This window comes from Cuculus canorus, chromosome 7 (assembly GCF_017976375.1).
Source record: "Cuculus canorus isolate bCucCan1 chromosome 7, bCucCan1.pri, whole genome shotgun sequence".
In the NCBI taxonomy this organism is placed as follows: domain Eukaryota; kingdom Metazoa; phylum Chordata; class Aves; order Cuculiformes; family Cuculidae; genus Cuculus; species Cuculus canorus.
Window position 1 is genome coordinate 29,750,496 of NC_071407.1, and position 12,132 is coordinate 29,762,627.

At 37.3% G+C, this 12,132-nt stretch overlaps 1 protein-coding gene across 8 annotated transcripts in view; it reads right to left on the bottom strand.

Moving 5' to 3' along the window:
* The window catches only part of CCSER2 (coiled-coil serine rich protein 2), a 68,135-nt gene that overhangs the window by 36,278 nt on the left and 19,725 nt on the right, over positions 1-12,132 (bottom strand). The window lies entirely within an intron of this gene.

The window sequence follows — 12,132 nt, forward strand, 5'->3', positions numbered from 1 at the left end:
GAAAATATTTGGCATCGCTCTGCAAAAGCATTAAAAAAAGGACAACAGAGAAACACAGTATATCAGAGTGTTAACAAATAAACCTTGACAAGCCACTTTATAATCCTTCTATTACAACTTCAGAAGTCTAACAATGTCAGAGAAGGTCAGCATTTGAGATGCCAAACATACTTTCCTGTCAACAGCACATTTCATTATGCTTCCCTAATTACACATTCCTGCACCATGCTGAGGCAATCCCAAGCTGGAAAATACCACTGCAAATATGAAGTCTTTGTAACAGCTGGGCCAGGGGTGAATTCACTTCGAGTATTTCCCATTGCTATCTACAGTATAAAAGTAGATGTCAGTAATGCCATATGGAAACAACTGTAAGACAAAACCCAGGTTTCATCAACAAATTAGCACAGCTTCACCAACACATTAGTACAGTTTCAACAACACATTAGCACATATAAAACGTATATTTACAGACTTCCACTGTTTCTCTTACTACTGCATAATGAACTGAAGTTAACTACCTGGCAGTGACATTGCTACTAGTGTGTGCTTAACAGTAAACATCATCATTAAGTGATTTCAGGCAACCAGCTCAAATAGAACAGGAAATAAAGTTCTTCAACAGTGCATCAGCTCCAATCCTACAGAATATTACCTGCTTCGGTGCTTATTAAAAAAGTAAAAGAAAAATCCTATTTCCTATCCTATTGTAGAGTAGAAAAGAATAATGCATATTGAAAAGTGCACATAACTTCACAAGGCTGATTCGGCACTAGATTTTCAGTCGTACAACCTAGTAAAGAGATTAGGCTTGGAAACGTGAAACTCCTAGTCAAACTACAATGCTGTCCACAACCTCTCCCTCCGGAAAGATTTTCAGCTGAACACAAGCAGTAGCACTCTGTTCTCTTACTGCAATAAAAAAGGAAAAACATTAGGTGAGGTACAGATGATCTATGCCTACTGGTGTAAGAACAGAGTAAGCTGAGAACCCCAACACAGCAGGGAACACTCATAACGCATAAAGAAGGACTAAATAGAGGCAAGGCTAAGGCTCGTAAATGATTACACCACATAGAGCAAGTTTAATTCAATGCTATGCAAAGTCTTTCTGCAGTGATTGCCTCAGGTTCAGAATCCCTTTGTCAAGAGGTATAATTATTAAGTTCTTAAGACCAATGCTTTGAAGACTGAGCTACTGCAGAGCAGCTGCCTTTGCTGAAACTAAGCAAGTTTAAAGTTCAATATAAGTTCATGTCCATCATAATGAGCTGGAATAGCAAAATGTTCTTTTTAAAAAGTTCAGTTTTTAAAAATTCCTCATGCTATACATACATCACAGGCTCACTCTCCCACTGAAAAGCAGGATTTTTCAGTCCACCAACTTAAATTCAATTTAGTTTAATAGTTACACCTACGTAATAGGCCTCACTCAGCTTTTCCATGTCTGGAGCAAAGTACATAGTGCAACGCAAAATGAAGTACAAATATACCCAAATTAGAACAGATGTCTGTTTCCCCTCTATTAAACACAAAAGATGTGGACCAGTAAAAGCTTATGCTGGAATTAAGAAAAACACATAACACCAGAAACAAGGAAGAAGTCAGGCACTGGTCTTCATGCAGAAATAGAAGCAATTCCAGATAAGCAGTCTTCAATCAAATCATTCTGAAAAGCGTTCACAGAATTTTGAAGAGTCTGAGCTCAAACTATCGACTCAGTACCCTTTTTTTCACCCGTGATAAGATATCTTGCTTGGAAAGCAATTGCATTGAGGTAGGCACAGCTGCTGGTGAATATTAAGAACAATGTTTTACCTTTCTCCACAATTCAAGATCTCAGACCTCACTCATTTGTTCTACCTTTACAAAGGATGCTGTTGAAGGAAAATAGCTATTTTTGTTACTGATTTAGTCACTTATGTCTTGCTTCCTATAATAATCGTGCTTTTCTGAAGTCAGGAGAAAATGGAAGTAAAAGCCCACATGCACTTGAAGTTATTCCATAGTGATTACTTAAATTGAATGCACATACTTTTTTTTCCAGTTCGATTTGCTCTTCATCCTGGTTTTTTAAGCCTACATGCACAATTTCTTTGCTCTTCTACTTTCTTGCTCAAGAAAAAGCATACAGGCAATGCACATGGATAATTTAATAAAGAAGATTACAACTTCTTAAAAGCTTTAAACAACAAAAATATTAAAGGATGGCTATTGCTTCGGGGAGGAAAAGGAAACCATAAAAAGCACATTTACAAGCTCAAAATTCATCAGCCTAAGATTCGGTCATTTACAGCATCAGTAGATAAATGCCTTTCTGCGATGCCTAGTTTTGATGTTAGTATTCACCTATGCATTTATAGAAACTTCACCTGACATTAAGGTAACCTAATTTAGTAAAAACTTTACAGTTAAATCTGGTTGGTATTATGAAAGGTAATCACAGTGGGCTATTCCCAACATATGCTTTGCAAAGTTGTTTACTTAAAACAACACAACAGTAATTACAGCTCATTGTGCTGAATGACAGCACATTATAGCACATTCCATTTATTTATTTATACTTTAATCTCTTTGAACAAACAAATCATCAGTAGGTTAGAATCAGGTTTCAGACCTGCAGGTAGATTACTCTTAAGAGTACCACACTGTATTCTGTTTGAGGAAAACATGTTACAGCAAGTATCAGTAATGACCACTATGAAATCAAGGTTATTTTACCACTTCCATTAGTGGCAGGTTCTTTACTTACTCTTGGAGCTTGTTAGTATTCATGGCCAGATTTTAGGGTCAATTTTTCTACACCCACCTCAACCTAATTTCAGGTTTTCAGCAAGGGTTTCTCAGAAAACGCTGAAAGATGAAGCAAAGTCATTTGTCTGCATAAGCTTCCTTCTTAATTTTTCATGTTAAAAAGATCCCAGACACATACTAGAAGAAAGCATGACATTTAAATTTCTCTGACAGTTCTTTGAAATTGATAACCCAGCTTGGGCCAAACTTGGGCATGAATAACAAACTGAGAAGCTACTGAAAATCTAACTAACATAGCAGAACAATTTAAGAAGTGGCTTAAAGACTGACATTTAAATAATCCTAAAAATAAGATATAAATATGTGAGCATAAACATAAAGCCCTCTAAACTGAATTCTATCAGCATCTCCAAAATACTTTACTTTTATAGTTATTTGGTATGATTACTATAATGAGAAAGACATTTTAAAAATACAATTTTAAATGAAAAAAATAATATCCCAAGCCTTAGAACAATTAGTATCTCTTTATTACAACATATTTCTCTGTAAACTTTGAAAAATCAGTTGTCAAAGTCACTAAATCATTTAAAGCAGACGTGTCTTCATGACATTACACCAAAAAAATGGGAGTCAAACATTCTGGTTCAACGTCACCTTCATTCTTTTTCTACCACTAAAGAGATCATATTTAAATAAAATATTTGGTGTCAATGATAGCACAACAATGAAACCACAATACTGTTTTTAAGTTGACTATGATGCTATGGCAATGAATATACTACTACAAATTCAAGCAATACTGATTTTGTTTATTACCACACAAGAGAAAAGACTGATCAAAGCAAGTCCCTTTTTTTTGGGCGGGGGAAATCCTCCTGAAACCAGAGAGGATGTAGAGGTTCACTGGGATAGAAAGCTCAGTTTCTAGTAAAACAGTTATGGCTCTGAGAAGTACCTGATAGTTTCAAGCCAGTTATTCAGTTAATTAGCCCAGTAGTGGGAGTTTTCATGCTTGCAGCATCTAAAGGACAGAACAATCCTTGTACCAAGGGATGATCCAGCACACCCTTCTTGCACAAAGACCATTTAAAGCAGGACTATGCTAGTCTGTTGTACCAACAGTTGTTTTCTTATTGCAAAAAAAAAAATTCAGATTTTTGCCATCCTATCACTTAGCAACAAAAACACAAAGCTCTTTTTCAAATCACGTTATTCACAAAAATGTTAAGATAGCTGAACAGACACTGTACCTTTTGTCAAAAGCTTCCTCAAGCACAACAGGCTTAAGAATTACAGAGCAAGCAAAGCTTCTTCTACTACTTAATTTCTGAAGTTAAGAAAAACGCGATACAGCCCTGATATCTCAGCAACTCAACTCCATAGCAAAACTCTATTGCTATAAGAGGCAACAAAGATGGAACTGACGAGCAGGCATAGCTTCCAAGATTTACTGGGACGAAGCATGTAAAAGAGCATGAAGATTACAAAAACATTAAATGTAAGTTTATTCACAGGATGCTAGCTCTGAACAACAGAAACCCACCACGAAATAGCAGAGAGCTTTCAAAATAGTTCTGCGAAGAGAAACTTGCCTGTGTCTCCTTAGAACATCAAAAACACCTACTTTCAAACTCAACATGGCCTATATGCTTTTGCTTTGTCGAAACTGAAAGGTGCATCTGTGATGCAACAGAAGGGCAAATACTCCAAAACCCTAATGGAGACAGAGAACTAAATCCTTTGCAGTCTTTCATCTGTGATTTGAATTCTTGTTGACGGAAATCATCCTGGGAAATATGAAAAGTTCTCTTCTCCTCACACATAAAAGCATAAACCAGATTTCTTTCAGTTACAATAAAACAGTTTTCCTCAGCTTACATTTTTTATTACATACAGTGTGCCCAAAGTATTATTATTTTTTTTTAAAAATCCATCAACAATCCTGCCAATATTGCAAAAACACCCACAGAGAAATCTTACAGTAAAGAACGCTATTTCACACCCTTATATTAGTTATCCATATTGACTCTATTTGCATTACTGCAGCTAACAACAAAAAAAAAAAGCATTAAGGCTTCAGAATACGCCAGATGAAATGTACTACTATTTTCTTATTACTACTCATGTCTCTGTAGTTGTTAAGATCTCCCAGGTCAATGCTTCTGGGGTGAGGTTTAAACACTCTTGTCCATGTGCAGTTGTACTTCCAAAACAGAACGGTTTTTATTGCCTACAAGAGTTCACTTGCCTGACTGAAAGCAGGGATTGTGGAGATTTGGCATGATTTTAGAACAACAAAAATACACCATGATATATGATTTTCTATGTGTTAATATATGAAGTAAGAAGAAATTATACTATTTTGCACCTGGAACTGACTTATGTCTCTGTAGTGTCAAAGTGTGTTACAAGTCTCATGCTAGACTAAAAAGGCACACTGGTTCTTATTTCAAACATTCTTCCTCAAGTAAGATCTAGATGTGCTTTATGCTCAGAGAAGTCAGCAACTTCAGGTGCATGAAATGCCATAGACGTTTTCACACTCCTATACAGTTGCGTATGCTGCATCTCTTCTGGCAAGGTGCTAAAATTTAACGATTTTGAATCTTCCATTAAAAAGGTATTGAGTGGAAAAAAAATGGAAGAAAAACAGACATCAGAAAAAAGCTCAATGAGCAGAAGTACAAGTAAAGGGAGAGATCTGAGGCAGAATCTGTCCCAGAAAAACCCTAGTGGAGTGAGGAGTCTGAGGGTAGTAGAGAAATGAAGAAAGTACCATTTCAGGTAGTTTAAGAATGAAAAAAAAAAAAAGGAAGCAGCTTTTGAAAACAAACACTGAACGGACTAGCTAAATGGGGCATCCGGAAGGCAGCTAAAGGACAACTGCAAAAGTCAGTCCAATATGATCCAAGGCTGAGAGCAGAGAAGAGAAAACGCTTTCTGGTTCTTTTCCAATACTATTTCAGAATTTGATAACACCCCACATAAGGAAGAAATAAATAAAGAAATAGGAATTTGATACAAGGCTCTAAAAGAAGTAAAAGAACTGAACAGAACTGTTATGAGGAAGGCAGAAAACTGAGACAGAAGATCAAGGCTGCTTCTACTCCAAGACTGTGGGCATCCACCAAGGCACATATCATACTATACAGGGCTGAAGAATAAAACCCCAGCATAAACAGCTGTATAAAAACAGAGGAAACCACACAGCAAAGAGAAAGATTAGAATTCTGCAGGATACCAAAAACAGGATAGGAAGGGAGTAATTCTCTACACTGTACGCTACTATTCACATTAAAGATAATTAAGCCTAACATCCAAAGAAGTTTCATCATTCTGTTTGTGCTCTGTAGAGGAGGGCTGCTGTGACAACAAATGCAACAATGACTTTGTTCTGAACATCCAAGACAGTTTATATTTAACTATTAGCCAATGGTCTTAAATATTTATTATTCTTAAAAACATTTTTAGAGAGTCACAGCATCTTTTACCAAGGTGTACTGAAAGTAGATAGGAAATCATTAGTAGATTAAGTTATCACCTGCTGTATCTCAAGAATTACAGAACAGATTCATAGAATGGTTTGGGTTAGAAGTTCTAACCCCTCCGAGATGGGCAGGGACACCTCCCAACAGACCGGGCTGCTCAAAGCCTCATCCAACTTGGTCCTGATCAGATCAAAGGATGGGGCACCCACCACTTCTCTGCGTAACCTGTGCCAGCGACTCACACCCTCACAGTAAAAAATTTCTTCCTAATACCTAATCTGAATCTCTCCTCTTTCCGCTTAAAACCATTTCCCCTTGCCCTATCTCTGCACTCCCTGATAGACTCTCCTGACCTTCCTTGTAGGTCCCTATGAGCTATGCTCACTGCTTTATTTCTGTTCTTTTTCTTTTAAAGAAATCATATGTCAGTGTGTGTAAGCAATCTGAAATTCAATGCCATGACGAAGCAAGAGGAAGAAGAAAAGCAGAAATGCTAACTACCCTGTTCAGACTTTACCAATTCAAAAGCAGTGCTTCCTAAGCGGGCAGCATCCCTCAGCCACAGACAGCAATCCTTGACTGCCATCTAGCCTCCGGCAACTAACCCACAAACAAGGAACTGAATGGGTAGGGGAAAGCATTCTGCCCATCTTCCTGCACGATTCCTGCAGAATTTAACAAGATTTTATAACTGTTTTGGGTTTTCTTTTGTTTCTTTTTACTAGAGCACAGAACAGTACAAAGCCACCAGCAGTAAGCAGAAGTAGTAACACAGAATTAGAGGAGACTGAGGAAAAGCAGTCCTTTCTACTCACTACTTCCAGCCTGTTTTCAGAAAAATCTACTAATATCTGAAGTTCAGCATCACTTTTACAGTTTGCTTCCACATAATGGAGCATTTTACACTACGAAGCAATAAGTAATTGCTACAGATACTCATAACTGGGAAAAATAACTGAACGATTCCCACTCCACTGACTTGCACTTGTATTAATAGTGTGAGATTCAACTTTCAGGAAAACAAGAAGGCATCTAATCACTCTCATCTGCGAAAGGAAATTCCTTCCTTCAAGGGTAGTGAGGCACTGGCACAGGTTGCCCAGAGAAGCTGTGGCCGTCCCATCCCTGGAGGTGTTCAAGGTCAGGTTGGATGGGGCTTTGAGCAACTTGATCCAGTGGAAGGTGTCCCTGCCCATGGCAGGGGAGATGGAACTGGATGACCTTTGAGGTCCTCTCCAACCCAAACCATTCTATGCTTCTATGAATTCCAAGGAACACCATGGGCAGAGTGGCTACCAGGAGATCAATTGCATTTCCTCTGTGTAAGTTTGTTTTAGTTATACCCTAGCTCAACTTTTGGCATAATTTGAATACAACTTCTTACACAGCATTAACACATTCTATTCTTAGGAGTTGGCTTAATATACTTGTTTTTAATTAAATAGAAAACCATCCTCAAATACCTCCTAATTATTGAGTAATTCCATTTTGACCAGCCTCTAATTGAGCTGCTACCAGCACAGTAAATCATGCCCTGCCACGTCTTTGCGCTGTTGCTGTATATTCTCATGACATTATCCTGACACATTTCAACAGCGTGAACTATGAACACAAAAACACTGAAATGCTGGTTACTCAGAACTCCCTCATATGTGGAACAATGGTATTTCATTAAAATCCCAGTTTCAAGGAAGACAGCAGAGTTATAAGATGCTATCAGATTGCAGTGTGTACAGGCCACGTTGGTACCAAATGTTAAGTGTTCCTGAAAAGAAAAGCAGATAAAAAGCACACCAGATTTAAAACTGTGGGGCCAGTAAGACTGAAACAGGGCATACGCATTTCATCCAGAGGCAACAAAACTGTGACAAAACTGACCCCAAAATGTATAAGACACTGCCCCTTCCCTAAATTTCTGCTGTTTGTTAACAGAAAATAATTTTAAAGAAGATTCAACATCAATGTTCCTATAACTTCTTAGAACACGATTTTAGGCAAAAAGGGAAAGTAAAGGGGAACCGTGCACTGAAGTAAGCATCAAGCTATCTGTAGAATGCCCAGTATACTCAGTTAGATGGGTTAGATGTAGGTCTTTCTTTTTTTCCTCCACATGTTTTTTTAAAATTGCTTTTCTTGTTCACACTGATAGTTTCAAAAAACACCCCAACTTTAAGACTATTTTCTTTGGGTACACATTTATCTGCTCACTATTGCTTGAAGATATCCTAGGAGTAAGGAAAACATTTGAGACTTAAAAATTCAGCAATATTGCATAGATGAAGCACACTAGAGTAATTCTGAAGTCTTTCTGTTATAAAAAGTTGGTAGAATAAAAAAAAATTGACAAGTAACAGCTATAAAGTCACATCAAAACATAACACTAGGTATATAGTTACTAACTCATGCAGGAAATGTCAGTTACAAGCTTATGAAATGAAAGTGCTAACTTCGACCAGTACTTTTTCTCCTATTTTGCACATCAGCTGCTTTTCTCTCTCCCTCTCTTCACCACACAAATTCAAAGTTGTTGTTAATGGCTACCACAAATGAAACAGAGGAGTACAAGTGAAGTTTCCCTTAACTTGACCTTAACAGCCAAAACAGCATGAGAAGATTTGCTGTGTCAGTTCAGAATCAAGCAGCTGTCAAGGGCTTATATGCTTTCTCATCCCAAAGGAAAAAAGGTAATTTACCATAGAAGCCTGTTCACAAAATGTCACAACTCTCAAACCAACATCACAAGAGGTTTCTGCACTGTAATACAGTCCTATAACCTCTTAATAATATTTAACAGCAGGGACATGTACATCGCACAAGTCAGACAGAAATGCCATGTCATTAAGTAATTCTGTTGCTCGCTACCTCCCACTGCTGGAATAGTTCAGCTCTGAAGCTGAAGACCAGAGCAGCAGTGGGAGGGCAGGTGGCTATTTTCACTATGAAGACAGAGCCTCTGAAAGCATCATCCCTATTTTCATGACATTTTCTTTCCCTGCCATGAGCAAAAACACTGTGCCAGACTCTGCTGAAAGGATGGCTGAGGAACCCTGCTAACAGAACATCGTTCTCTCAGTTCCATATTAAGTAATAACATGAACCAAGTTTTATACAGTACTTGCACAGTTTTCTACTGAAAGCTTAACTGTGAACATGCTTATCAAGGATGTTCTCCCACTAATTTAAGATGCCCACACTGTTCATAATGGAGATTAAATGAAAAAGAGGTGACTCTGACTTTTGAGGCTTTGAAATCAAAACCACAGTCTTACGGTTTTCCAAACACAGATCTTCAGGCATGACAAAGCTTTTTAAGAATCTGAGGATATGGAAGCTTTCTGACTCCACATTTGTGCGAAGTAGACAGAACAGGATCTGGGAAGAGGCCATATCAGCACATTTCTGCACTGTTTGCATCAGAGCTGTAATACACTGGGAATAAGTCACATGAAACCTTTCCTCTTGAAGAATCTAAATTGAAGCAGAAGGTACAAATATATCAATAATGTAATACCTCCTGATGATAACACCAAGTATTACTATTCATTTCTAATTCATCCACTACTCTAAAAATAGACAAATAAGACAGACACCATAAGACTCTGGAAGGTCACAAAGCATAGCAGATAGCAGCTGGGATCTCTTTACCCATAGATCATTGAACTGTTTCCTATACTCATAGCAAGTACACTCAATTTATCAGTGAACAAAAACATTCCGTTGATGCCGTCTCTTACTGGGAAAGAGAGTGAGTCGAATAGTGTGCAAGTCTCTCCTGACTGGAACCACTCCGCTAAGGGAGGGAAAGCAAATGCAAGAATGGAAAGAAAAAAAGCTTTAGGTCTTGGAAATTTAGGAATTTTGGTAATGGCTTACATAAAGATGCCATAAAAATCTAAATAAATATAAACATCTTCATTTCAATAGTAAAGTGCATATATAGTTTTATATGAAAACACAGATTTTACATCAAAACTGGTTTTAACTTTTCTTTCACATTTACCTTCAACATCTTAAAATCTTACAGTACTTCACTTGTATCAAGAAAAGCAGAAATAAGAATCAAATTTCAACTAGCTTACAGATGGAAAACGCTCTTTATATGTGCTTCTTGTACTTTGCACCTGAAGGGCTCCTTTCAAGACTGCTCTTTTTATAAAGTTATAGAAAAGAAAGAAATGTCTACATGGAGAAAAGATACATACTTGGTTTCACTGCACCCTGCTAAATAGACAAAAATTAAGCACAAGAATACTTTGTAATGAATGCCTCAATAAATCAACTATTGCTTCCTATGAAAAGCTTCCTAAGGATACAACTTGTTTGCAAGGTACTACTCAGATTGCCTTCAAGTCTGCAAAATACTGCTTTTTGGCTGAAAATGCTTCCAATGGCTACCACACAGCACTGCTAGCACAGTAGAGACACTATTTACCTGTCTGGAATTAGCATCATACTGCTTCCATAATAATTTCAGCACTTCTGTCATAATATTACACATTTCCATCAAAACCCCCACACACTGGGCATGAGATATTGATCTCAAATGGAAACCTCTAAGGGATTCACGCTTGATAAGTGTCCCAAACCCTGCTTCATAACCCAACCCTTATATATCTGGATAGCTGATGTTTTCCACACTTTTACACTATCTTAAGCTTACTTGCACTTATTACAGTTGCTACAAAAAAGGCCAAAATTTCAAAAGCCTACCTTCTCACAGACAAGAACTCTGGCTTTGGCATTAGCCAAAGTAACTATATCACACTCTGGCTAAAATTCCTGCTACATGTCAATAAATTCCAATATGATACAGATTTCATCCCCAAAGCAATTAAATTCTCAGAAAAGCAGCTAAAAGCCATCTGTCTCTTCAAGCCAGATTTCAATTATTATTTTTATAATCCTACTTCCTTATAATTACATTCATGTTCATTCTGCATATACCCAAAATATTGGCTTTGACCACTTCAGTAAAAAATCAACATAGCGCAAACATTCGTAGTTACTGGAGCCTACAGTAAAGACAGGTCAAAGGACTCACTTCTGTCTTTATCTAAGACAGGTCATAAAATACCTGTCTTACATAATACAGAGAACACTCATAAAAGTTTCCTGTCTGAACCTATTTGCCCAAATGAAATTGCCTTAAAAGAGAAAACAAATACCTACTCCACAATAACTTGTTCTCTATAAAGCATCAAAGAAGTCAAAGCCAGCGTAATACTTTTGGTTTGAATTTTTACTTCTGGAAGACTATTACACAACAAAATATCATAGTGCCTTTAGAAAAAGCACGTATCTCAGAACAATATGCACAACTGTATTATCTCTCCTATTCTAAATGTAAGTAAGATCTTTGACTTTACTAAAATATTCTAAGCTTCACATTGAACAAACGCATATTAAAGCGCATTTCCCATGTGCTTACTGAATAAAATGGACAGGAGAAAACAAAAGAGCTCAAATCTTGCTACAATGGAAATTGTCATTACTGGCTAAGCAAACAAGCAATTCATGTTTTAGGCTACGCTGTTTATGTGTACATTGATCAGTATTTGCAGACAAAAATTAATGAAAGCCAAAGTGTGGCAAGGTTGAGATACTAGACTATAGTCGAAGTTCTCATACCAAGAAACAGAGGAAAAAAATGTTTATCTCCTGCACCTTGCAGTGAAAGGGCTTCAGTCCTAAGAAGCTGTTTCCAAGATCATTGTGGAAATTAGACATCCAGTCCTTCAGATGTGCAGCTACCAGATGTCTACTGAGCAAACTCCAGCCCTCTCACCTGCTAAATGAACAAGGACAAGCAATCAGAATGCCGATACAACCTCACCCCCAGGGAAACAGAATTCATCTATAGGAACTAAGAAAAAAAAAATCCTTAAAA